The sequence below is a fragment of the Aedes albopictus genome, chromosome 1 (assembly GCF_035046485.1).
Source record: "Aedes albopictus strain Foshan chromosome 1, AalbF5, whole genome shotgun sequence".
NCBI lineage: Eukaryota > Metazoa > Arthropoda > Insecta > Diptera > Culicidae > Aedes > Aedes albopictus.
Window position 1 is genome coordinate 325654321 of NC_085136.1, and position 24071 is coordinate 325678391.

Below are 24071 nucleotides of genomic sequence, written 5' to 3' on the forward strand. Positions count from 1 at the left end.
TTCGAACAACCTTGACACTCGAAAGAAATAATTTGAATTGAGCTCAAAAACTTCAAAAGAAACTCTTGCCCCACTCGAACTTTTGCCCCACTCTACTCTAGAGAAATTCAGAGGCGCATTGTGGCAGGAAATCGTGCTTACTTTGGACTCCGCAAAACTCTACGATCGAATAAAGTTCGCCGTAACACGAAGTTAACTATCTACAAAACGCTGATTAGACCGGTCGTCCTCTATGGGCACGAAACATGGACCCTACGTGCAGAGGACCAACGCTTCCTTGGAGTTTTCGAACGGAAGGTGTTGCGTACCATCTACGGCGGAGTGCAGATGGAAGACGGGACTTGGAGAAGGCGAATGAACCACGAGCTGCATCAGCTGCTGAGAGAACCAACCATCGTCAATACCGCGAAAATCGGGAGGCTATGGTGGGCGGGTCACGTCATCAGGATGTCGGATAGCAACTTGACTAAAATGGTTCTCGAGAGTGATCCGACCGGTACTAGAAGACGTGGAGCGCAGCGAGCTAAGTGGGTCGACCAAGTGGAGGATGATCTGCGAAGGATGACCCTACGCAGAGTGCGGAACTGGAGACAAACAGCCATGGACCGAGTGGAATGGAGACGGGTACTATGTACAGCAGAGGCCACCCCGGCCTTAGCCTGATCGACCGACCGACCGACCGACCAAGAGCTTACAAAATGACAAATCAAATCGAGTTTCTTTGAAGACTTAAGTTTAAGATACAGCTAATCATTAGCCTTGTTCTTCCTAAAACACACCAGTAGTGAACGCCTTATAGGGTATTGGTTCCCTTATTAAGCATGTGGCTCTCATTTTCATCCCACGAAAAACAATGGATTGAAGCGCTGCTGGTTTTGTTTCTTATTTTTGTATTTTTTGTTAGAAGTGAGCACCCATGAAAACAAAAAGAACGGAGTCAATCGGTGCCGTAATCGCTTGTTTTCGTATAGGATGAAAATGGGAGCATGAGATTACTGATGGCACACTTACCCTACATCATAAACAGTATTTTCAAAAATTCCTTTTCAAAATCCCTGAGCCATTGTCTCCCGCATCAATCATAATCGAGATCATTTCGGACAACCTTCTCTCACGCAATCTCAAATTCCTGTGTCTCTCCCGGTGTATAACGTCCACCTGTATCCAAACACCTGAGCAGTCGTATAGGTATAAATCGACCCCCAACCTGCTGCAGCCGGGCGCCCATGGACGAGAGCGCAGCTTTCTCGCGCGGTCTCAACAACAGCTAACAGGCTTCCATCGTCCGCGGCGGAGTTGCTCTCGTCCATGCTGACCATGTTTTCCATCGTCTCACTACTGAAGTGAACTGGTTTTGTACCATCTTTCATGCCGTGTCGTGCACCTTCTCAAAGAGAAGAGAAGGAGAGAACTCCGCTACAGTTACACTTGGCTGTGGGGTGGTTAATCCAAGACCCGTCGACGTAGGCTCAGAGACGGTGTCAGTCTTCAACTCGCAGCGCGTTCGGATGGTCGAGGTTTAGACCCGCGGTTTGGATCAGTAGCTATAGTGGAAATTAGTTGAAATCGTCGCGGATCGCGACAAGTGGGACAGAGTGAGACGGGAAACGTCGCGCGAGCGGAGAAAATTCGTCCGCCCTGCCTGCAGTGTGCCACAGTACTACCCGGGAAAGGGTGCCAGTGAGGGAGAGAGAGAGAGAGAGAGAGAGCTAGAAAGCCTGGCCAGTGTGTAACCACCACGAGATATAACGGGTCCGAAGGAATTTTCGAATCTTGGAATCAAACTAAAAAACAGTGCGGGGTGTCAAGTGTGTGTTTGGTGATCTCGTGCAGTGCTGTGGGTTATCGATCGGGTTCGTGATCTGTGTGTGGATCAGGTGTGGAGCCGGATTTCTGAGGCTGCTGTGCGGTGCAATCTAATGTAAGAAGATCCAGTCTTTCCCCAGAATTCTCTCCTCATTATGTATTGTTAAACATGTCTGTGCCCGGTTGGATTCGCTGGAAATGGGAGGTCAAATGATCGTCGTCGGTCGGGTGATCAGTCGCAGTCGCGTATGTGTCGTTTCGATTTCCTGTGCCTTAATCGCCGCCGCCGCCGTCGTCGTTGAAGACACTTACGCGTCAGATCTTTCTCTGCGGGATTTCTTGTGTGTGGAGGAGAAGATGTGAAATGGACTGAATCGTTGGACGATCGTACTCGGTGAAACGATGGGACAGCATTCCAGAGGACATACTCATTTCAGTCGGTTGTGCTATGCTTCGTTGCACAACTACCAAGATCGGGCGTCTCATTATTGTTATTGTGATTGTATATACATACGTGCACGATCGTGACCATAATAACCATCTGCGAGGGACCCCTAGAGCCTTGGAGCCAGTCAACATCGCCGCCATCAGCATCGGGCATACGGCGAGCGCACGATCAACATCTCGCTGCATGGACATTGGATCGCGATCGTGGGAAGGGCACACTCGTAAACCAAATAATACGTGTGTATGGTCCTTAGAAGGAATTTTTTAGGCTTTTAGCCGACGAGAGTGAGAGGGCCACTTACAGCTCGCCGCGGCTCGGTGGAATTCTGTGGTTACCGTCAACCAACATCAGCTGCACGGATATGTGGTGTGATTCAGACATTCAGCATTGTGGGGTAGAGTTATGTTTTCGTGCTTCGACGAATGAATGAAGAATGAGGTACGGCTTGGTTGGGCGAGAGGCCAAGAATTTGTGCTTCATATTTGTGCATTCAATTATATGTAGCACTGCTGCTGCCGCCCCGTCGCCGTGCTGGTGCAGACCCGTGTGAACTGGATCATGCTCACTGGTGGCGGTTCTGATTTGATCTGATCAGTTGTGTACACTTGGTGGTACTTCCTACGTCGTCAATGTCTGATTATGACAACTAAAGGGGTGCACGGGTCTTGTGGTGTAATGACTTCATGAAGGTTGGGTTCTTAGAATGAGCATAAATAATAGTTGTTCTGTGCAGGTTTGACTAGTGATACAATCTATGGCTTATTAAGATACAATTTAACGACAGTTATAGTTTATAGTTATTCTGCAATTGATTGGCACAGAATTTGATGAAAATCTTTACCCAAGTTAAATTTAAAAAAGCTATGCATATCTTATAAGGAATAATATTTTTTATTACACTCGAACCTCTATTTAGAAAGCGAGTCGGGACTGCCAAAATAGAATTTTAACCTAAATGGATTCGTTACCTAAATGGATTTCACGGTTGCAAAGAAGTTTGAGAAGGGCAAGTGGCTTGCAGATGCAAAGGGGGAGGGGATCAAGGCTTACAGAAAGTAAAGGAGGGATGGGCAGAGATATTTCAAGGGAGTTTTAGGAGGGGGGCAGAGGCGTTTCCAGGCGTTTCAGGCCGTTCCAAGGTGTTTCAGGAGGTTTCAGAGGGCTTTTAAGGGTCTTCATATGCTCTTTCAAGGCGTTTCAGGGCATTTCAGGAGGTTTCAGAAGTATTCTAGGGGGCTTCAGATGCGTTTCAAGGTGTTTCAATGCGTTTCAGGGCACTTCAGAGCATTTTAGGAGGTTTAAGGGTGCCTTCAGAGGGTCGCAGGTGAATTTGCCAGAGGTTTAATAGGGGTTTAAGAGGCGTTTCAAAGCGTTTCAAATCATTTCAAGACGATTCAAGGCGTTTCAGGGTGTTCTAATGTGTTCCATGGCATTTCAGGAGGTTTAAGGGGGGCTTAAGGGGGCTTCAGAGGCTCGCAGGTGAATTTCACGGAGGTTTCATGGGGGTTTAAGAGGCGTTTCAAAGCGTTTCAAGGTGTTTCAAAGCATTTCATAAGGTTTCCGATGAATTTTAGGAGGCTCAAGAGGCTCGCTGGTGAATTTCACGAAGGTTTCATGAGGGTTTCAGAGGTTTCAAAGCGTTTCAAGGCGTTTCAATGTGTTTCAAGAGGTTTCACAAGGGTTTTAGGTGGCTTCAGAGGATCTCATGTAAATTTCACGGAGAATTTGAAGGGATTTCTGAGGCGTTTCAAGGCGCTTCAATACGTTTCAGGGCGTTTCAAGGTGTTTCAGAAACTTTCACAGGAGTTTTAGGGGGCTTCAGAGGCTCTCAGGTGAATTTCACGGAAGTTTTGGAGGGGGTTTGGAGCGAGGTTTGGAGGCGTTTCAAAGCGTTTTAATGTGTTTCAGGGCGTTTCAGGAGGTTTTGGAGGCCTCAGAGGCTCGCAGGTGATTTTCACGGAAGTTTCATGAGGGTTTCAGAGGCGTTTCAAAGCATTTCAAGACATTTCAAAGCGTTTCAGTGCGTTTCAGAGCATTTCAGGAGGTTTCATAGGAGTTTAAGGGAGCTTCAGACGCTTTCAGGTGAATTTCACGGAGGTTTTATTGGGGTTTAAGAGCCGTTTCAAAGCGTTTCAAGGCGTTTGATGGCGTTTTAACGCGTTTCAGGGCGTCACAGGGCGTTTCAGGAGGCTTTCAAAGCGCTTCAAGGCGTTTCAGAAGGTTTCACAGGGGCTTAAGGGGGCTTCAGAGGCTCTCAGGTGACTTCCACGCAGGTTTTAGAAAGGGTTTCAGAGGCGTTTCAAAACGTTCCAATGCGTTTCAGGGTATTTCAGGAGGTTTCCGATGAGTTTGAGGGGGCTTAAGAGGCCCGCAGGTAAATTTCACGGAGGTTAAATGAGAATGAGGGTTTCAGAGGCGTTACAAAGTGTTACAATGCGTCTCAATGAGTTTCAGGGCGTTTCAGAGCATTTCAAGAGGATTCACAGGGGTTTTAGGGAGCTTCAGAGGCTCTCAGGTGAATTTCACGGAGGTTTTTTAGGGGTTCAAGAGGCGTTTCAAAGCGTTTAAGGGCGTTTTAGCGTTAAGCCCTGGTAGATTCGATGACCTTCACTCAAGGGAATTCTTGGAGACCCTTAAAGATTCTTCGAACTCAAAACTTGATAGATCGTAGTTACCTGAGGTTGTGTGAGTATGAACCTTAGTCGTAAATCTCTTAGAGTCAACCAAATACGTTAAGAGATCCGATGACCTATACGCAAGGAAGTTCTTGGAGATCCTCAAACTGACAACGAACTCACCACTTGACAACACATAACAACATGAGGCAGTGCAAGCATACATCAAACAGTCCAGCAGCTGTAAGTGTTCTTGACATACTCAACAATTTTGCTGAAGACACCGATTTTCTCACAAGTCAGGAACATGAGATATAGAAGCGCAAATTTGTGATACAAGTGGACCCCAAGTTTCCTAAATGGACCATCATTTAAGGTTTCCTGTAGAGGGTTTCTGAATGTAATATTTTGTCCAAAATCTTAAAAGATATGTATGTTTTGAGTTCCTTCTTCCATTACCAAATGAAGCTTCGAGGTTATCCAAATGAAGCCATTAGAGCATCCATTGGGCTGCTAGTGACGTTCTAAGGGCGTTCGAAGCGCAGTCCTTAAGGAGTTTTAAGTGTTCCGAACTTCCGAGTGAAGTCTTCAGAACTGTTCAGTTATGCTCTAATGACTTCTAAGTGAAGCTCGCAAAACTTCCAAGTGAAACCCGTAGGAATCGCAGCTACAGCTCTCATGATTTCCAGGTGAAGCCCTTAGAATATCTAAGTGAAACCCAGAAGTTCTAGGTGAAGTACGCAAGACTTCCAGATAAATCCCGCAGGTCCCGAAAGTCCTGAGCGACTTTCATGTGAAGTCCAACGTGACTTCAAAGCGTAGTCCTTTTTACTTCCAAGGATTTGGGACTTGTGATGGTGTGAACCATTTGGAACTTTCAAATGAAGCCCTCATGACTTTCAAGTGAAACTCTCATGATTTCAGGTCTCTCCAACTTCTTCATAGTCTGCCGTGATATAGTTGTACTCTTATTTCTCCAGCGGTGCAGCAACGACCGAAACAGGATTGATTTCATTGCCACGTACACTTAAAACGACGTACGTAGAGCGATCAACCGGTCACCGATTACTGGCATCACACCGAAACTCCCGAATGATACTACGCAGAAGAATTACACTTTCACACGCGGAAAACTGACTGGGTGGCGTAATACCGGCCAAACCACCAGCGAAATCCTCTCTCCTGAGAAGCTTCCAGGTGCAGTCCTTGGAAAATTCCAAGTGGAATCCTGAAAAACTTCCAAGTTGAATCCTACGGGACTTCCAAATGGTGTCCTGTGAGACTTGCTAGTGAAATCATGAGGGACTTCAAAGTGAAGTTCTTAGCGAGAAGAAGATTTCTGAGGGACTTCCAAGTGAAGTCCTAAGAAACTTCCAGGCGCAGTCCTGATGAACTTTCAAGGGGAATCCTGAGAGACTTTCAAGTTGAGCTCTGTGGAACTTTCAAGAATCCTGCGGGACTTTAATGTGGAGTTCTGAGCGAAAAGTAGATTCCTGAGGGACTTCCAAGTGTAGTCCTGATAGACTTTCAAGTGGAGACCTGTGGGACTTCCAAGTGCAACCCTGAGGAACTTCCAAGTCTAGTCGAGATGACTACCAAGTAGAGTCCTGATGGACTTCCAAGAGGAGTTCTGATAATCTTCTAAGTGAAGACCTCATAAATTTCACGGGAACTCTCATGATTTCTAGATGCAGCTTTTACAACTTCCAAATGAAACCCGTATTACTTTGAAGATTATCAGGCTGAACTCACAGGACTTTTACATGAAGTACGCAAGACATACTTGGTAAATCCCACAAACCTTCCAGAGTGAAGTCGTAAGGGACTCTCTAGTTAAGTCCAGAAGGATATCCAAGAGAATCCCAGGGCCCATCATTTTCCGAGCGAAACTTCGAGAGACTTTGAAGTGAGGCACTTAGGGTCTTCCAAGTGAAGCCCAAAGGACACTCAAATGGAGTCCAGAGTTATTCCCAAAAGAAGCTCTGAGGGCCATTCTGCTGAAGTCCTGATGAACTTTTAAGTGGAGCCCTAAGATACTTCCAAGTGGAGTTTTAAGAATTCACCAGTGGAGACCCGAGGGACTTCCAAGGGGAGTCCTGGGAAACTTCCAGATGCAGTCCTTGGGAATTTCCAAGTGAAATCCTGAGGGGCTTCCAAGTTGAGTCCTGTGGGACTTCCAAGTGGTGTCCTGTGGGACTTCCTAGTGAAATCCTGAGGGACTTCAAAGTGGAGTTCTGAGCGAAAAGAAGATAGAAGTATAGTCCTGAGAGAATTCTAAGGAGAGACTTGAGAGACTTCCAAGTGGAATCCTGAGGAACTTCCAAATGGAGTCGAGAGACTACCAAGTGGAGTCCTGATGGACTTCTAAGTGGAGTTCTGATAATCTTCCAAGTGGAGTTCTCAGAATTCCCCAGTAGAGATCTGAGGGGTTTCCAAGTGAAGTCCTGATAAACTTCCAGGTGCAGTCCTGAGGAACTTCCAAGGGGAATCCCGGGAGACTATCAAGTTGAATTCGGCGGAACTTCGATGAATCCTGCGGGACTTTAAAGTGGAATCCTGAGAGACTTCAAAGTGGAGTTCTGGGCGAAAAGTAGGTTCCTGAGGGACTTCCAAGTGTAGTCCTGAGAGACTTTCAAGAGGAGACCTGTGGGACTTCCAAGTGCAACCATGGGGAACTTCCAAGTTGAGTGAAGATGACTACCAAGAGGAGTCCTGATGGACTTCCAAGAAGAGTTCTGATAATCCTTCAAGTGGAGTCCCAACGAACTACCAAATGAAGTCCTGAGGGATTTCTCAGTGGAGTATTGAGAAATCTCCAAGTGGAACTCTGAGGAACTTCTCAATGGAGTCTTGAGGGACTTCCAAGTGGAGTTCTGAGGGACTTTCAAGTGGGGTTTAGAGGGCCTTGCAAGCACAATCTTGGGAAAATTACAAATTCAATTCTGAAGCAGTTCCTCAGAAAATTCCAAACTAAAGTCCTCTTAGGTTTACAAGCGCAGTGTTACCATTGTTAGAACTGAAATTCTGCAACACTTACAAGGGAAGTTTTTGGGCTTTCTGTGAAGTCCTGCTAAGTTTACTGGCGGAGTCTGACCCGGTTTACATTTTAAGTCCCAATAGATTTACAAGTGAAGTCCGGCTAGATTCACAAGCAAAATCTTGCTAGGATTGCAACCAATGCAATGTCCAGCTAGTTTTGTAAGCGAAATCTTGCTAGATTTACAAGAGAAGTTTCATGAGCTGGGTTTACAAACAAACAACCTTCATACCTTACAAACCTACAAACAAAACCTTCAGAAAAAGATTATGTTGAATGAAGTCCTGCTAAATTTTTATATGAAGTGTTGCCAGATTTTGAAGCGATATCATGATAGGTTCCGAGCGAAGTACAAGTAAAATTCAGCTGGGTTTACAAGCGAAGACCTTTGGATTCTAGCGAATTCCTACTTGCTCTAAGATCAAAGCCGTGCACGGTTTACACGCAAAGTCCTGCTAGGTCGACAATCGAAGTCTTGCTAGAATTACAAGCGAGGTCTATCTTAGTTTGCAAGTAAAATACTGGTAGGATTACAAGAGAAATCCGGATAGGTTCACAAACGAAGTCCTGCTAGGAGTCCTTCTTAGTTAATAAACAGAATCTTGATCGATCTCTGAGCGAAATTATGCTAGCGAAGTTCTGCTAGATTTACAAGTGGAGTGCAGCCAGGTTCACAAATCTTCTAAAATATTCTAACGAAGATCTTTGTTATTCCCAAGCGAAGTCCATCTATAGGTTGAGAAGCGAAACCCTGCTTGGTGCACAAGCGAAATTCTCCGGGATTTCCGTGCAAAATATTGCGAGGCTTACAATCAAAGTTCTTTGGAATTCCAAGCTATGTCCTATTACGTTTCCACCGATCTTTTGTTTTTTTTTTGGGATTCCATGCGAAGTCACGCAGTTGTAAAACTTGTGAATTCCTGTTAGATTCAGGATCGGAATCAAGCTAGGTTTACATGTGATGTCCTTCTCGAGTTACTAGGCAACTCAAGAGGAATTCTTAGCGACTGTTATAGCGAAATACTGAGGGACTTCCAAGTGAAGTCCTGATAGACTGATAATTGCAGTCATGCTACCTTTATAAGGCCAAATCTGCTAAATAAAAATAAAATGGGCTACCCTAGCGATGTCTTGCTAGGTTTACAGGTGAAATCTCACTAGAATTGCAAGTGAAGTTTTACTGGATTTACAATCAAAGTGCTGCTAGGTTTGCAAGCATAATCCTTCTAGGTTCACAATCAAAGTCTTGCATTCTGAACAAGCAAAGTCCTGTTAGGTCTGCAAGCGAAGTTCTTTGGGCTTCCATGTTAAGTCCTGTTAGGTTTACTAGAGGAGTCATGCTGGAGCAAAAAGCGTCCTGTGACAGTCTTCGTATATGGGATATTTTCACTGAATCAGTGGGGACGTACAGTTTTTCGCTTCTCTTCTTAACTTACCACTGTTTTCTACGAACGGTAGACACATCAGATTGCAGATCAATGTAAGGAAGGAAGTGATGATTGCAATCGTTTGTATCCACAGCAGACCGAATATACCTCTGCGTCTGCACAAATCATGCGGATGTTGGAGTGCTGGTGAGTGTCGCATAGTCGATGTAACCACCATTGGCAATGCCACCGTACAAAAGCTAGTATGTAACGCGTGTGCATACTTGTGATCAGTTTTATTCAAAAGATCACCAGATCTAACTCTTACTTAGATGTCAACGCGGAAAAAATCTTGAACTTTATATTTCGCCGGCTGTTCGGGTTCGTTTGGAAGTTGACCATCAATGTTAACTTCTTTTCCCGATCAGCCTAGATAGCTGTGTAGTGTCGGTAGCGGTTGTCTCAATTGGCTAAGAATAACACTACGGACCGCCTGATCCAGTGGTAAGAGTCCACTAAACAGGTGACCCCTAATTCATGGTGTTATGCGGCTTTATGCTTACCGTGCCAAAGAATGAATGATTAGGGGGGTCTAATAAAAACCTAACCACAAACGGAGCCTGTGGAGAATTAGGGCGTCCTCCACAGTATTACGCCCTTACTGCGCTAACCGGAGCAATGGTGCAGTGGACCTTGCGTTTCTCCGAGATAATCAGTTGCCCTTCTTAAGTCTCAAATTTGAGGCTAAATAAGGGCGGGGTTATTCAAATGTTGTTAATTAGCTTACATTACTGCCTATATGGGTACGCTTAATGCGTTTTCGCCATTGGCGTTTTTCAATTGACCACGATTTGGTTCGTCGTTGATGTTTCCTTTTTGTGCTGTGATTGTGAGGAGTGTAATCCTGTCTAGTTTGGGTAGTGGCTACGGCAAGGAAACCTCAGATCAATTTTCAGCGTAAAAAGCGTATGTAGCCCAAGTGGATCTACATAAAAAAGTTCATTTTCGTAGGGTAACTTCTGTTTAGGTTACCTTGTGAACCCAGCTTTGCTTTTTTTCATTATAGATGAACTGTCGTGCCTCGAGCATGCTCTATTTTAGAATAAGGTTAACAGAATGTTTCAACCTTTACTTATGGATGCCTTCAAGCAAGCTCTTGTTTTCAGCATCTTTTCGCTGATATTTGGCATCTGAAGTAGCTCAGACATTGATTTGAGATGCTTCAGCTTGATGGAATACTTAGGTAGTACAGTTCATGGTTAACTTAACATAGAATTGCACCTAACCCAACTCTGCATGAGCAGAATTTGTCATGAGTTGACTGATTGGCATGCGCCAGATGAGGACTCTCCATTTGACCTTTTCGCACTTTGGAGTGTTCCTTCGCAAACTTTGCGTATTCAGGCGTCCCTGCTCAACAAGCTAGGGAACCTGTAATAATTGGTTGCGATCACATTTTATGGATAACTCGCTTCCATTGCTACTCCAAGAGAGTTTCATTATGGTTTTGCTATTACAACGCCCTTCATTGTGGTATACCATAGCTACTGCTTTGAAAGAAGCTTATCCTCTGCGGTCTGTGCGGACCGCAAGAGGTATTCCTGAATGGAACTCGGACCTGTTCAAGTTCTAAATATCTTCGGATAAACCAGTCTTTTGTATAGCTACGAATCTTTAGCTTCTACCCCGAGGATTGTAGCTATAGAATCGATTTAGTGAGCACTAAAAAGCTCTGCTTACTTCAAATCTCCTGGAGCAAATGGGGCTTTATCCTATTTTTCTCCAGAGGGATTTGAGTTTTTCAAACATGTTTTGAACTCTTGTAGTTTTCTATTGGATATTTTCATGGCATGAAATTACTCTGTAGTTTTATCCCGAAAGGGTGCGTGCGTTGTATAAAGAAGGAATAAGTTCCAGATTTATCTGGTTACGTCGTTCTTTCTGAAATGCTCGAAACGCATTGTCGATTATCACATCTGTGATGTTAGTCTTGCTAACATGCATGTTCATGTGAACTCACATGTCTCCCAATTTGGGATGTCCACAGTGACTTTTTTACATAAAGTTGTATACGTTTTCAAGAAAGCACTCGCTCAAACGTAGTTTTTGCTTGGGTGATTTCTTGAATATTGAGGATGCTTTTGATGGCGTGCCTTTCTATGTCATATTGAAAGTCGCATGACGTCGCAAGCTACCTCCAATGAGCTATAGGCTCTTTTTACGCTTATGCGTTTTACAGTGTCCTTTTCAGGGCACTGATTAACCCCGTTGTGGTATGAGCTATGAGCTGTCGTTGCGCTTATGCGTTCATTCCCTCTTCTAGGGCACCCCTTCCTATTTCATCACCTTTCCCTTTCCCAATTCCCATCCCTTGTCCCATTCTCCCTCAGGTAAATGATGAAATAGGCTCATATGTATGGCGATGGCACAAATGTCCCAAATGGAGGATAACGTGCCTCTGGAGCCGGCCTTCTGATCTGATACCTGTTAGGTCTGCAAGCGAAGTTCTTTGGGCTTCCATGTTAAGTCCTGTTAGGTTTACTAGAGGAGTCATGCTGGAGCAAAAAGCGTCCTGTGACAGTCTTCGTATATGGGATATTTTCACTGAATCAGTGGGGACGTACAGTTTTTCGCTTCTCTTCTTAACTTACCACTGTTTTCTACGAACGGTAGACACATCAGATTGCAGATCAATGTAAGGAAGGAAGTGATGATTGCAATCGTTTGTATCCACAGCAGACCGAATATACCTCTGCGTCTGCACAAATCATGCGGATGTTGGAGTGCTGGTGAGATATGGTTGGCAAAGGGTTCGCACATTGGTGCGTGGATGCCAGGCGTAAGGTGCAAGTGTGTTTATTACTCTGAAGATTCGCCTGATTGCATACCTCGTAGGCGTTATCTGATAGATGGACACTGTGCTGTGAAAGTTGGAAGGAAGGGAAACGGCTGCTTCAACCCGTTTCTGTTCTAGCACTGAACTGAATCAAATCCTAGCTTTTACGATGTTTAATGGCCGGGAATCCTGAAAATCATCACCACACTGCCCATATTCGCATAGTCGATGTAACCACCATTGGCAATGCCACCGTACAAAAGCTAGTAGGTAACGCGTGTGCATACTTGTGATCAGTTTTATTCAAAAGATCATCAGATCTAACTCTTACTTAGATGTCAACGCGGAAAAAATCTTGAACTTTATATTTATTCATTGTTAAAATTCCAAAAGTATGTTGAAAAGTGCAGTGGCGCTTACATCGACTATGCGAATATGGGCAGCTCAATCTCATATATGTAAACAATTGTAAACATAAACATTGTACCCAAATGTTTTGAACACCAGATTATATAGGGAAGATTCAATGGTCTTAGACTTATTCCGAAATATATACGTGCAAAAGTTGAATTCAAATGTGATAACTATGTAGATATAAACAACAGTTTCATATAAACCTGTATCGGTCAATGCAAATCTTTACGTCATGTAGTAAGCTTCACCAAATGAGATTACCTGCGTCGAATGTATTGACTCCATTCGGCTAGGCAACATTCCCGTTGATAAATTTGGCATGTGATTGACATCCGATTCGAAGCGAACCCCTTCACATGCCACCCATGAAAGTGAAATTGACTGCTTAAACAGGTTCTCCGAAATGGCCAATGCTGGTGCTACCACTACTGACTGGCACTGCATCGCCCTCCTCAATCTATGATAAGCCTCGCCGCGCGCCGTCTGGGTGTGAATGATTTATTGGCAGGCTTCTCCCCGCGCGGGCGCGTGTGCAGATGGATTCGAAATAGGTATGCACAAGGAAAAAAAAACAGTAGATTATCGTCAATAACAAACACAATGCAATCATATGTTTTGCTTCTGCATACTATGCACTGTGTACATACTCACATGATAATGACGGTGATGATGTAACAGAGCAGGATTTGATCCGCTTTCATGCGCTGGCTGTCGAGGAGCAGTGACTTCGACAGACAGGTACCACATCGTACTCAACAAACCAACCATCACCCACCACCTCCCGACCGACCGATGGAGATTAATTTGAGCGTACACACATTAGCTAGACATTAGTTTTATGACCGAGCTTCGCGGATTCCTCTACTTTGCTTGCCGCGGCAGTAGATAGGTACCTACATAAGTTTGTAGATCATTTCATTGTTGGTGTACCGACAGCATGTTTTCATTATCAGAGCTTCGCGCGCGCGTCGTAAGTTAACTAGTAGAAGCGCGCTGCGATGTCGTCGCTTGATGAACAGAGAGTTCCTCGCTTGGTATCCCGTTGAAGTCTCTCAATGTGCTCGTTGTGCTGCATAAGTGTGGTGTGGCACTGTGGAAGCGGTTCTCAATTCAAAATGATCGCACACCATGCGAGCTGCAGGTGATGCAGCAATATCTCCTAATGATATTCTTGTCATATTCTTTATGGCGTAACGACCTAACTGGAACAAAGCCTGTTCCCAAATGCACCGTGATTAGTTAAGAGTTTACACTGCCAAAGTATGTCAATGACCACTTGAGTGGATGAAATGCATCACTGATTTCTGAAGACTTTTCATATAAGATTTCGAAGTTATGCTAAGCCCCAAGAAATATTGTCAAGACACAATTGAACTAACGCGAAACCAACAGGCTAAGGGGTTTCTACGTCTTAATTCCAAATCGGATTCTGAAACATGAACTACCTATGCTTGGGAACCTCTGGTGCTGGGTAACTATGCTGCTGTCGCCTCGCATGGATACATACACATTAGGCCCATCGACGCTGTTGTTGTTGGCGTACTGCCGCTCTGCCACCACCTCCATCAGGGAGTAGCATAAACACCCGTGTGGAAGAAGCGCTGTGCGGGCCCGTCCGTTCGTTCGTTTGACTGAGATTGTCGTTTTCTGTATGGCCGCTGCCGCCGCAAGACTTCCTCGCCATCATCATCTCTCCATCCAGCTCCAGCCCTACTAGCTCTGAAGCAGCAAAACCCATCTCAACCCGCTCGTTCGTTGGCTCACTCGTTGTTGTTGTGGCTGCTGCTGCTGCTTGCTTGTGCTGCTACAACAACCAGTTTATTATACCACTTTCCAATTTTCATGCATAGCTTAGCTCCGGCTACACATCTTATTTGTTTTTGAGGTCAGCTCCTCCAGCACCACCAATACGGCCGGAGATACGGCGCGAAGATGACGGCAGCAGCTGAGCTGTTAAGCGAGAAGAGATCACCCTGGGAGCTGGGAGTCTCTCGTCGTTGCTCCTCGAGAGCAGATCAATGAGCCTGAACTTGGCGCGAGCGAGAGACGATCGATTGAGGACGTGAAGAGTGAGATAAATTAAATTTGCCGAATAAATCGGTTCTAATTATTTTCGGACTCGGAAATGAATGGGAGATTACTTTTTCCGCGGCCCCATATGGTGAAGGCGTTTCACGGAAATTTGATACTCAGCCAGGTGTAAAAAGTACCGAAATTAATCGAGAACCGACTTACCGTTTGTTTCTCGGCGATATGTGGAAACAATATGTTCGGCCGGAATTTCAATCCGCATCCTCATCAACTTCAGCTTCAGCTGCTGCTGTTGCCAATCTCGGGCACATACGAAGAAAGGTGGAGAAATTTTGCGCCTTCTACATACATAGTGCGAAGTTGATCGCAATCTACGGGCTCTTTCCCTGCCATTATCTTGGCTTTGGCGACTGTGGTCAGGCAAGGCACTATGATTTAAGGAAACCACTTTGGCTAAAACACACCTCCTAAGGTGGCTATTTTTACACCGTTAATTGATGGTTCCATTAAGAAATTGGGTGAAATTTGTTGATTGTTTGGTGCGTCGGGCTCTACGCCAATTGGTGAAACAAAATTCATATGCCTTCTTTTCAAATTGACACCATCTTCTTATTCTAAAGGCGCCTCAAGCGTTATTATGGAGCTTTTTCTACGTTTTTCTGTAGTTTTGGTGGTCAATAGCATAAAAAACGGTACAATATTATGCAGTATATTTTTTCTGGATATCCTAGGTCATCCAAACTACTCTTGAGTTTAGATCCTAAAGTATACGGGTGTAACGATAACTTCTTTCATTATACAAAGCTATGATTTGTAGTCTATCATGTCCAGTAAGTCTTCTGAAAGTTCAATAGACAGTATCAGATCAGTTGGGATACCCTGCCTAGATCATCCAAACTGTTCTTGAGTCTAGATCCTAAAGTCTACGGATTATACAAAGTTACGATTTCGAATCTATCATGTCCAGTAAGTCTTCTGAAAGGTTAATAGACAATATTAGATCAGTCGGGATATCCTAGGTCATCCAAACTGTTCTTGAATTTGAATCCTAAAGTATACGGGTGTAACGGTAACTTCTATCACTATACAAAGCTACCCATTGTATTCTATCATGTCCAGTAAGTCATCTGAAAGTTCAATAGACAGTATCAGATCAGTCGGGATACCCTGCCTAGATCATCTAAACTGTTCTTGAGTTTAGATCCTTAAGTCTACGGGTGTAACGGTAACTTCTTTCATTATACAAAGCTCCGATTTTTTATCTATCATGTCCAGTAAGTCTTCTGAAAGTTACATTGGTTGTTTTCATCAACTAAGCTTCCAACAATATCCCAAAAATATATAACAACGCTTAATGTTTATCTAACTACTTTGGTAAGTACAGTATCACTACTTAACGTAGTGGCAAAAGCTATAATCACAAGAGTAGACCTGAAGCTATGGTCTCCGGAGTAGTGTTGTTGATCTGGAATATCACTTGAATATTATCTTGAAATGACTCATGATATGCCAGGGGGATTACAGATTTCAGTTTAAAGTTCATTGTGATGATAACTAAACTTCAGGATAGTTTGGACGACCCTCAATATCCCAAAGGTTCATAATGATATATAGTAAATTTCAGTGTTGGTCCAGTCACCGCGATTAATTATGAAACGTTACTCAGTATGTCAGATATAGCTGATGTTACGAGAGTAGACCGAAAGTCCTGAACAGAAAAATAGTTTGGCTGACCTGGAACATTCCCATAGTGTCTCTAAATGACATTTGAGATTTCAAGAGCTTCACGGATCTCAGCAGATTATGCAATGCTATTATTTATGGTGAAAACACATAAAGCTTTTCTTGTAGATTTGAAGGACTTCATTATAGAACAGTTTGGACGAACCTGAATGTCCCAAAGGTTTTAAATAAGCTAGTAGACTTCAGACTGCTCCAGTAACTGCGGTTGATTATGCAGCGTTACTCAGTATGGTAGATATGGATACTGTTACAATTGAAGACCTGAGGTCCTGAATTCCAAGGTAGTTTGGCTGACCTGGAATATTTCTGTAGTGTCTCTAAATGGCATTTGAGTTTTAAGTGTAGAGTTAGCATAAGTTAAAATACACAAAAATAAAAATTGAAAAGAAAAGCATTTGAGTTTTCAAGAGCTTCGCAGATCCCAGCAGATTATGCAGTACTATTATTTATGGCGAAAACACTTAAAGTTTTTCTTGTAGATTTGAAAGACTTCATTATAGAACAGTTTGGATGAACCTGAATGTCCCAAAGGTTTATAATAAGCCAGTAGACTTCACACAGACAATCAGACGTAACACTCTTCAAAACGGCTTGGCACAATGGCACATGCATGTGAAACGAATCAATCCAAATTACATTTGATTTGCGCGATCGTTTCACCAAAGGCGCTAGTGTTCAATCGCTTTGACGTTTGCCAGTGTACACGTTACTGAATAATGCAAACAACAATTGAAGGCAATTTGTGTAGTAGTGTGCGTGTCAGCAAAACGTCAAATCCAAATCCATCATGGTCGACAGTGTCACGCGCGGTTCTACCAACAGGTGGCAGTGCGTTCATGAAAATGACACCGGGCAATACACAATAAAAACATTATGAAAATGACACCGGGCAAAATTTTTTGATAAATTTCCTCTAAGAGTTACGTCTGTTTGTCTGTGGACTTCAGATTGGTCCAGTAACCACGGATAAATATGCAGCGTTACTCAGTATAGCAAATATGGCTGTTGTTACGAGTGTAGACCTGAAGTCCTGAACTCCAAGGTAGTTTGGCTGACCTGGAATATCCCTGTAGTGTCTCTAAATGACATCTGAGATTTCAAGAGCTTCGCGGATCCCAGCAGATTATGCAATGCTATTATTTATGGCAAAAATACATAAAGTACTTTTTGTAGATTTGAAGGACTTCATTATAGAACAGTTTGAACGACCCTGAGTGTCCCAAAGGTTTATAATAAGCTGGTAGACTTCAGGTTGCTCCAGTAACTGCAGTTGATTATGAAACGTTACTCAGTATAACAGATTGCCTACTGTTACGAGTGCAGACCTGAAGTTCTGAACTCCAAGGTAGTTTGGGTGACCTGGAATACCCCTATAGTATCTATAAATGATATTGTAGATATCAAAAGCTTCACGGACCCCAGTAGGTTATGCAATGCTATTAATTGTGGCGAAAATGCATCAAATTATTCTTGTAGATTTGAAGAACTTTACTATTGCAGCGTTTGGAACACCTAGAACATCCCAGAATATAAAACTTCTTTTGATACTTTTGAGGGAGGCTAAATGAATACATATAAACGTAATCTATATCCAAGTTCAGCTTTTAGAACAACTGATATGTCAATTGTTTCGTTTTTCCAAATTTCATGGTGTTCAGGATGTTCTTGGTCATCAATTAAGTCCCAAATATGTACAACAATTCCCATTTTTCCCTAATAGAGGACTCAATTTGCAGCGCCGATGAAGCTAGACCCCTGGTCGCTAAATATTTCCTGCGGTGCTCCTCGTTTTGCTATAAATCTATGAATATCCAGTAGCCAACTTGCAGCCTTCGGTTGACAGGCTACAGCTCGTACCGTAAGGCATGTCACCAATTTCTTCACCTCATACCCTCGAACTCGGAGCGAGAATGGCCCGCAGTAATTCACGCCGATGTACGTGAATTCCCGAACGTAAGGAGTCACCCGAGCTTCTGGCAAGGGAGCCATCTTGGGAAATCGTGTGCATCATGCGCACTGATTCGCAACCTGCACGATCTTTGGCGTATTTCGTTGAGCACTGTTTGGCAATTTCCGTGTGCGACCCGCTGATGGTACGACAAGACGAGCAATCCAGTAAAAGGATGATTCTTAGGTTAGAATCACTGGAAATTTTGCTGCATACGAAACATGTGAAGCGTTTCTTAATCATCCATCCAACCGAATAACTTCAGCCTCGTCGATGAAACAACATAGTTAACGTAGTGGACTGGTTTTCTTAAACTTTCTACGGTTATGGGTCTCGAGCTGCTGATTGGCACGAAGTGTATGCAGTTCGTCAGAGTTCACTTCTGTTTGAACCCCACGCCATAGCGTAAGCTCCGCTTCCTGAATCTCTTTACGAGACAATACCGCAGACGTAGGAACTTCGGCCACGAATCTTCTTTTAGAAAAAGCGATAAAACGACGCACATAAGCAACGGTTCTATCCACATGTTGAAGACTGGAGAACGTCTTGAAGTCCACGAGTGGTTCCTCTGCTGCTCTGTGGAGCGTTTTGTAGCTTCGTCAACGACGTTGAGGCACGATGGAATCTTTCTCCATTCTTCCAATTTGGTCTCGTCCAAGATCTCGCAAACTGTCGGTAATTTTGTTGATCCGATTGGATCCATGACAAGACGGTCTATCAATCGCTCCATATAATCCGTCAGCAGACATGCAGTGCGTGGCTCTGCTGGATGGACTTCATCAATCGTGTACCGATCACCGCCGCTTGGAGCGCCAAACGCGGTATTGACAGTGACTATTGCGGAGCCACCTTTCTCTTGGACCAAACAAGCACGCAGTGGAGTCCTCTCTCCTGATGTTTAATGCGACGCAAGAGTAGGTCGTCTCGCTGGCATCCTCAAACACATGAAGCTGTAGACTCCGTAGACTGAGTTTGGAAAGTAGCAGCCTGGTAGTTCAAATTGAGGTAGCTGTAGAAGACGCCAAGTTTGGTGGAATTTCTCGGGCATTGGCTCATCCCAACCAAATTTAGTTCGCAAATATCTTGCACCAAGCACTTCCCGTGGATCAAAAACACCGCGACTAATCCCAAAGAGTCGAAAACACTCATGACGACCAGCAGAACTTGCCGTGCGGTTGGCACGCACGTGCCACTGACTAACGATAGGATCGGTCGTTGTCGGTGTCCAACTCATACCCTTGCAGTGTCCGAATTGTTGTCGACTGGGAAACTCTTCGTAATCTGCTGGCTCGGATCCCCGACCCGTTGAACGACCTGCTCTGAATTTCACAGCCAATTCCGGATATCAAATCCAGCCTTAACGTGAACGGTCTTCACATCGAGCGCCAGTTGAACAGCTTCTTCCTCGCAATTCAGACAACGTAATGACATTCTGTGAAGGCTACCGTAGCCTCTGGATACTGATTTACTCCATTCTTTAGCGTTTCTGTTTTTGGTGTATTATGCCGACAAAGGCGAGAATGGAAGGATAAATTACTTCGGACATATCAAAAGAAGAGGAGAGGGACATCCTTTGAAATTAGCATATAATCTAAATTTAAACAAAAGAAAAGAAGGTAGACCAGGTTTGACGTGGAGAAAATCTCTTGAGCACGACCTAATTAGATATGATAGTATTGATAATGATGAATGGGAAGAAGTTGCGATGGACAAAGAGAAATTGAAACGAAAAGCGGAAGAAATATATAACAATGAAGAAAGTGAAATTTCGGAAGGTGTATCGACGGACGATGAGAATCAAGGAGGAAAAAGATATAAACACTGGAAAAAGATGTCATAAAAAATAGAGATAAAGGTACGGGTCAAACAACGATATATTTTGTAAAAAAAGCGAGTAGAAGTTGTATAATCATTTTTGAAAAGAAGAGCAGGTTTTATGCCTTTGGGAGAAGTGGATTATTAACAAAAAAAGCTACACTCCCAGGGGCTTTTCCCTGCTCCAAATAAATTAACATAAAAAACAAACAAAATAGGTTCTCATCAATAAGGTAAAGAAACAATTATTTTACAGAATAAACAATGTTAGCAAGAATGAACGAGAAAAATAGGTAAGTTATGTGGGAAAAATATGATATGATATTTTTTTGATATCATAAAACATTTGGTATAAAACAACTATTTCTGGGAGTGGAGGGAAATAAGAGCTGTCAGTCGAAACATAATGGTTGGGAAGAGTGGAGATGCCAACTTCTTATTATAACTTTTATGTGGAGAATGACAGCTTCTTCTTTTTCACATTCATTGGGGCATCCTCCAATGTGAAGTGCTTGCACTATATATAATTGCATGATCTTGGTTGTATAATTATAATGTTTTGCTTGATCAAATCACATTGGATGGACAGCCCACTGCTATCGGGCTTAGTACCGTGCTACAATGAATGGAAACCATCATCATCATCATCATCATCATCATTATGCCGACAAAGGCGAGAAAGTCAACCTGAAGGTTGCCACGTCCAAGACGTATTCCTTGCATGTTTCATGATCTTGTGGACGAATTTGAATCTGGTGAAACGTTTTCCTGATGTCACCGACTATGGCGATTTGTCGTTGCCGGAAATGAAATAGCACTGTTGTGAGCGATGCAGTCCAGTTTGGATCCTTCATCTACATAGAGTTGAACGAGATTCCTTCAATTTCAGCCGCGGCATCTCAAACTACCCGTACTTTGCCGGGTTTGTTCGGGTTTGTTACAACACCTAAAGGCAAATGCCACACCCTTCGACGATCACTGTTGTTTGCCTCCTCTTCGGTTAACTTGTGTGCATATCCTTCACGTTGGTATTCCCTGATTTGCTGCTTCACGTTGTTATACAGCTCGGGGTTCCTACCAAGTCACCGTTCCAAACATTTGAGACGCTGTTCTGCCGTAGCCCGTCGGTCCGGAAACTTGACGTAGTCATTCCTCCACAGGAGACTAGTTTGGAATCTTCCAGATGGCATGTGGATGGTACTTTTCTCCATAACCGCACGAGCCCGTCGGTCGTCTTCTGTTTCGAATCTCTTTGCAACTGTGACGCCGAAACATTCGAACGAGAAGAACTCCTTGACCGTTTCGTGAAGATCTTCGTCAGCTGATCGGGCGCTGTATAGAAGCCGATGGGATGGCTCGCCAAATCCTTCCACGCAGCCGTAGATCGTCCAACCATGCCTAGTTTGGGTGGCAACTGGCTCAAACTTCTTCCCTTTCCTTGAGCGTTACCAGTAAGTTGGCATTGTCTACGCTAATTAAAATGCGCGGCACTGTACTATCCTAGCATGCCACCGGAAGACCCCGCAGATATTCGTGCCTATCCGCTAGCTCTAGATACCGCAACGGTTCCGGAGATAGATCGAGTTTCTCCACTGTTCGAACATACTCCAAGATGTGCTTCCGGTTGCTGTCGACTCCTGATACCTCAATCTGCAGCAGTCGAGAGTTCGCCTCCGTCCTTGTTATTCCGCTTGTCCGTTGTAGGCACCAGCTCGCCAGTAATGCCAACTTCATCCGCAAGATCCTGCTCTATCAACGTGTAGGGGGGGGGGGGGGGGGGGGGGGGGGTTGTCGTCGAGGAACGCCAGCGTGCGAATGGACGGTGACCGGAATTTTCCGGAAAGGTGTGGGATGAGACTGATGACGGTGAACACCTACAGTACCGGTAACCTTGAGTTGATCCTTGGTGCTCGGCGATGATTCTGGTTTTCCCGGATGCAAGAGCTTATGATGAACTAACTTCCAGCGGTTGTCGATAGTTGTCTTCAGGAAACTGCGGCAATCCTTCCCCTTGTGGGGTTCTTTCTTGCAAACCGGACACGGCTTAGGGGTGTATGGAGTCCTTGTCTGCCCTGCGTTGCTTCTTTTTCGATCTTCTCGGTCGCTGTTGTCCACTTCTTCAGTAGAATGAACATTCAGAAAACCTTCTCCTCCCCCTTTGGTTTGAAAAGCTTCTCACTGGTTCCGATCCAACAGAAACTTTTGGAGCAGCAAAGAAAACTGTTGACATGTAGCTACTGAACTGGCTCAGGTCTACGGTTGGCAGTTGACGCTGATGCAGGGCCCAATCTAGTTTCGAGTAGGTAGGCAGCTTATCTACCAGTTCCTGAAGAAGAGTAGGATTCAACAGGTGCGCCTCCATTTCTATTGATTGCAGGTGGCTGCACAGATCTTGAACGGCAAGTCCAAATGGCATATAGACCAATATCCTTGATTGACACGGCGGGGAAGGTGCTCGAAAAGATCATCCTCAATAGAATGTTGAGGTTCACCGAGGGCGAAAATGGTCTTTCGAGCAACCAGTACGGCTTCCGGAATTCGGGGAATTCGCTTTTGCGCGGTAGTGACTCTGGATGTAAGGAATGCATTTAATAGCGCCAGCTGGTCTGATATTGCCGATGCGCTCTTGCGTCTGGGGATACCGGAGTACCTGTACAAGATTCTCGGAAGTTACTTTCAGAATCGTGTACTAGTCTACGACACGGAGGTGGGTCGGAAGTGCTTTCACATAACCTCAGGAGTCCCGCATTGTTCCATCCTGGGTCCGGTGTTATGGAATGTCATGTACGACGAGGTATTGAGGCTAGAGTACCCAGTGGGAGTGGTGATTGTCGGATTTGCCGACGACATTACGCTCGAAGTCTACGGTGAAACGATTGAGGAGGTAAAGTTGACTACCAACCACTCGATTAAGGTTGTGGAGGCGTGGATGCGGTCCAGGAAACTGGAGCTGGCTCACCACAAGACAGAGGTGACGGTTGTTAATAACCTGAATCGGAGCAGCAGACGGAGATCAGTGTAGGAGAGTGTACTATCCTGTCGAAGCGCTCCGTCAAACACTTGGGCGTGATGATCGACGATAAGCTTACCTTCGGTAGCCACGTCGATTATGTCTGTAAAAGAGCCTCCACAGCGATTGCGACACTGTCCCGGATGATGTCCAATAGCTCTGCGGTGTACGCCAGTAAGCGCAAGCTTCTGGCTAGTGTTGCTACGTCTATACTTACGTATGGCGGCCCGGCGTGGGGCACCGCGCTAAGTACTAAATGCTACCGACGGAAGCTGGAAAATACTTACAGGCTTATGTGCCTGCGGGTTGCGAGCGCGTACCGTACCGTGTCACACGGTACAAATGGCACAAATTTCCCAAATGGAGGAGAACGTGCCTCTGGAGCCGACCTACTGATACCTGACCGTGTCACACGACGCTCTCTGCGTCATTACTGGTATGGTGCCTATCACCATTCTTATCAGTGAGGACATGGAGTGCTTCGAGATGCGCGGCACAAGAGGCATACGCAGGACTGTCAGGATGGCCTCTATGGTCAAATGGCAGCACGCGTGGGACAGTTCCACCAAAGGAAGGTGGACCCATAGGTTGGTACCGAGGGTAGATAGTTGGATTAATAGGCGCCATGGGGAAGTTACATTTCACCTGACACAGCTCCTCGCAGGTCATGGTTGCTTCCGACAGTATCTACACCGTTTCGGGCATGCGGATTCTCCCGAATGCCCAGTGTGCAATGGTTTAGAGGAAACGGCGGAACACGTTTTGTTCGTGTGCCCGCGTTTTCGCACAATGCGTGACCGTATGCTTGCCACGGCAAGGGTCGGGGCAGGTGGAGACCCTGCTGTCAGCAACCTTCTGGTGCAGCTGATAGGGCCTGAAGGGTAGTGATACCCTTGCCTTCAGCAGGTCAGATCGGGTTGCACGTGGGTATCAGTTCTTGATGTCTGCAAAGCAGTTGGGCGCGGGCGGGGTTGACCTGGCCCGCCTTCCGAGGACAAAGG

The 24071-nt window shown here is 44.8% G+C and overlaps 1 protein-coding gene across 1 annotated transcript in view; it reads left to right on the forward strand.

Annotated features, from left to right (window-relative positions):
* Positions 1-1458: 1458 nt before the first annotated feature.
* Positions 1459-24071, forward strand: part of LOC115264191 (chaoptin) — a 75341-nt gene continuing 52728 nt past the window's right edge. Inside the window, exon 1 of the mRNA XM_029867651.2 lies at positions 1459-1921. The gene's annotated coding sequence lies outside the window, so the exon portion shown is untranslated. The remainder of the gene's footprint in view (positions 1922-24071) is intronic.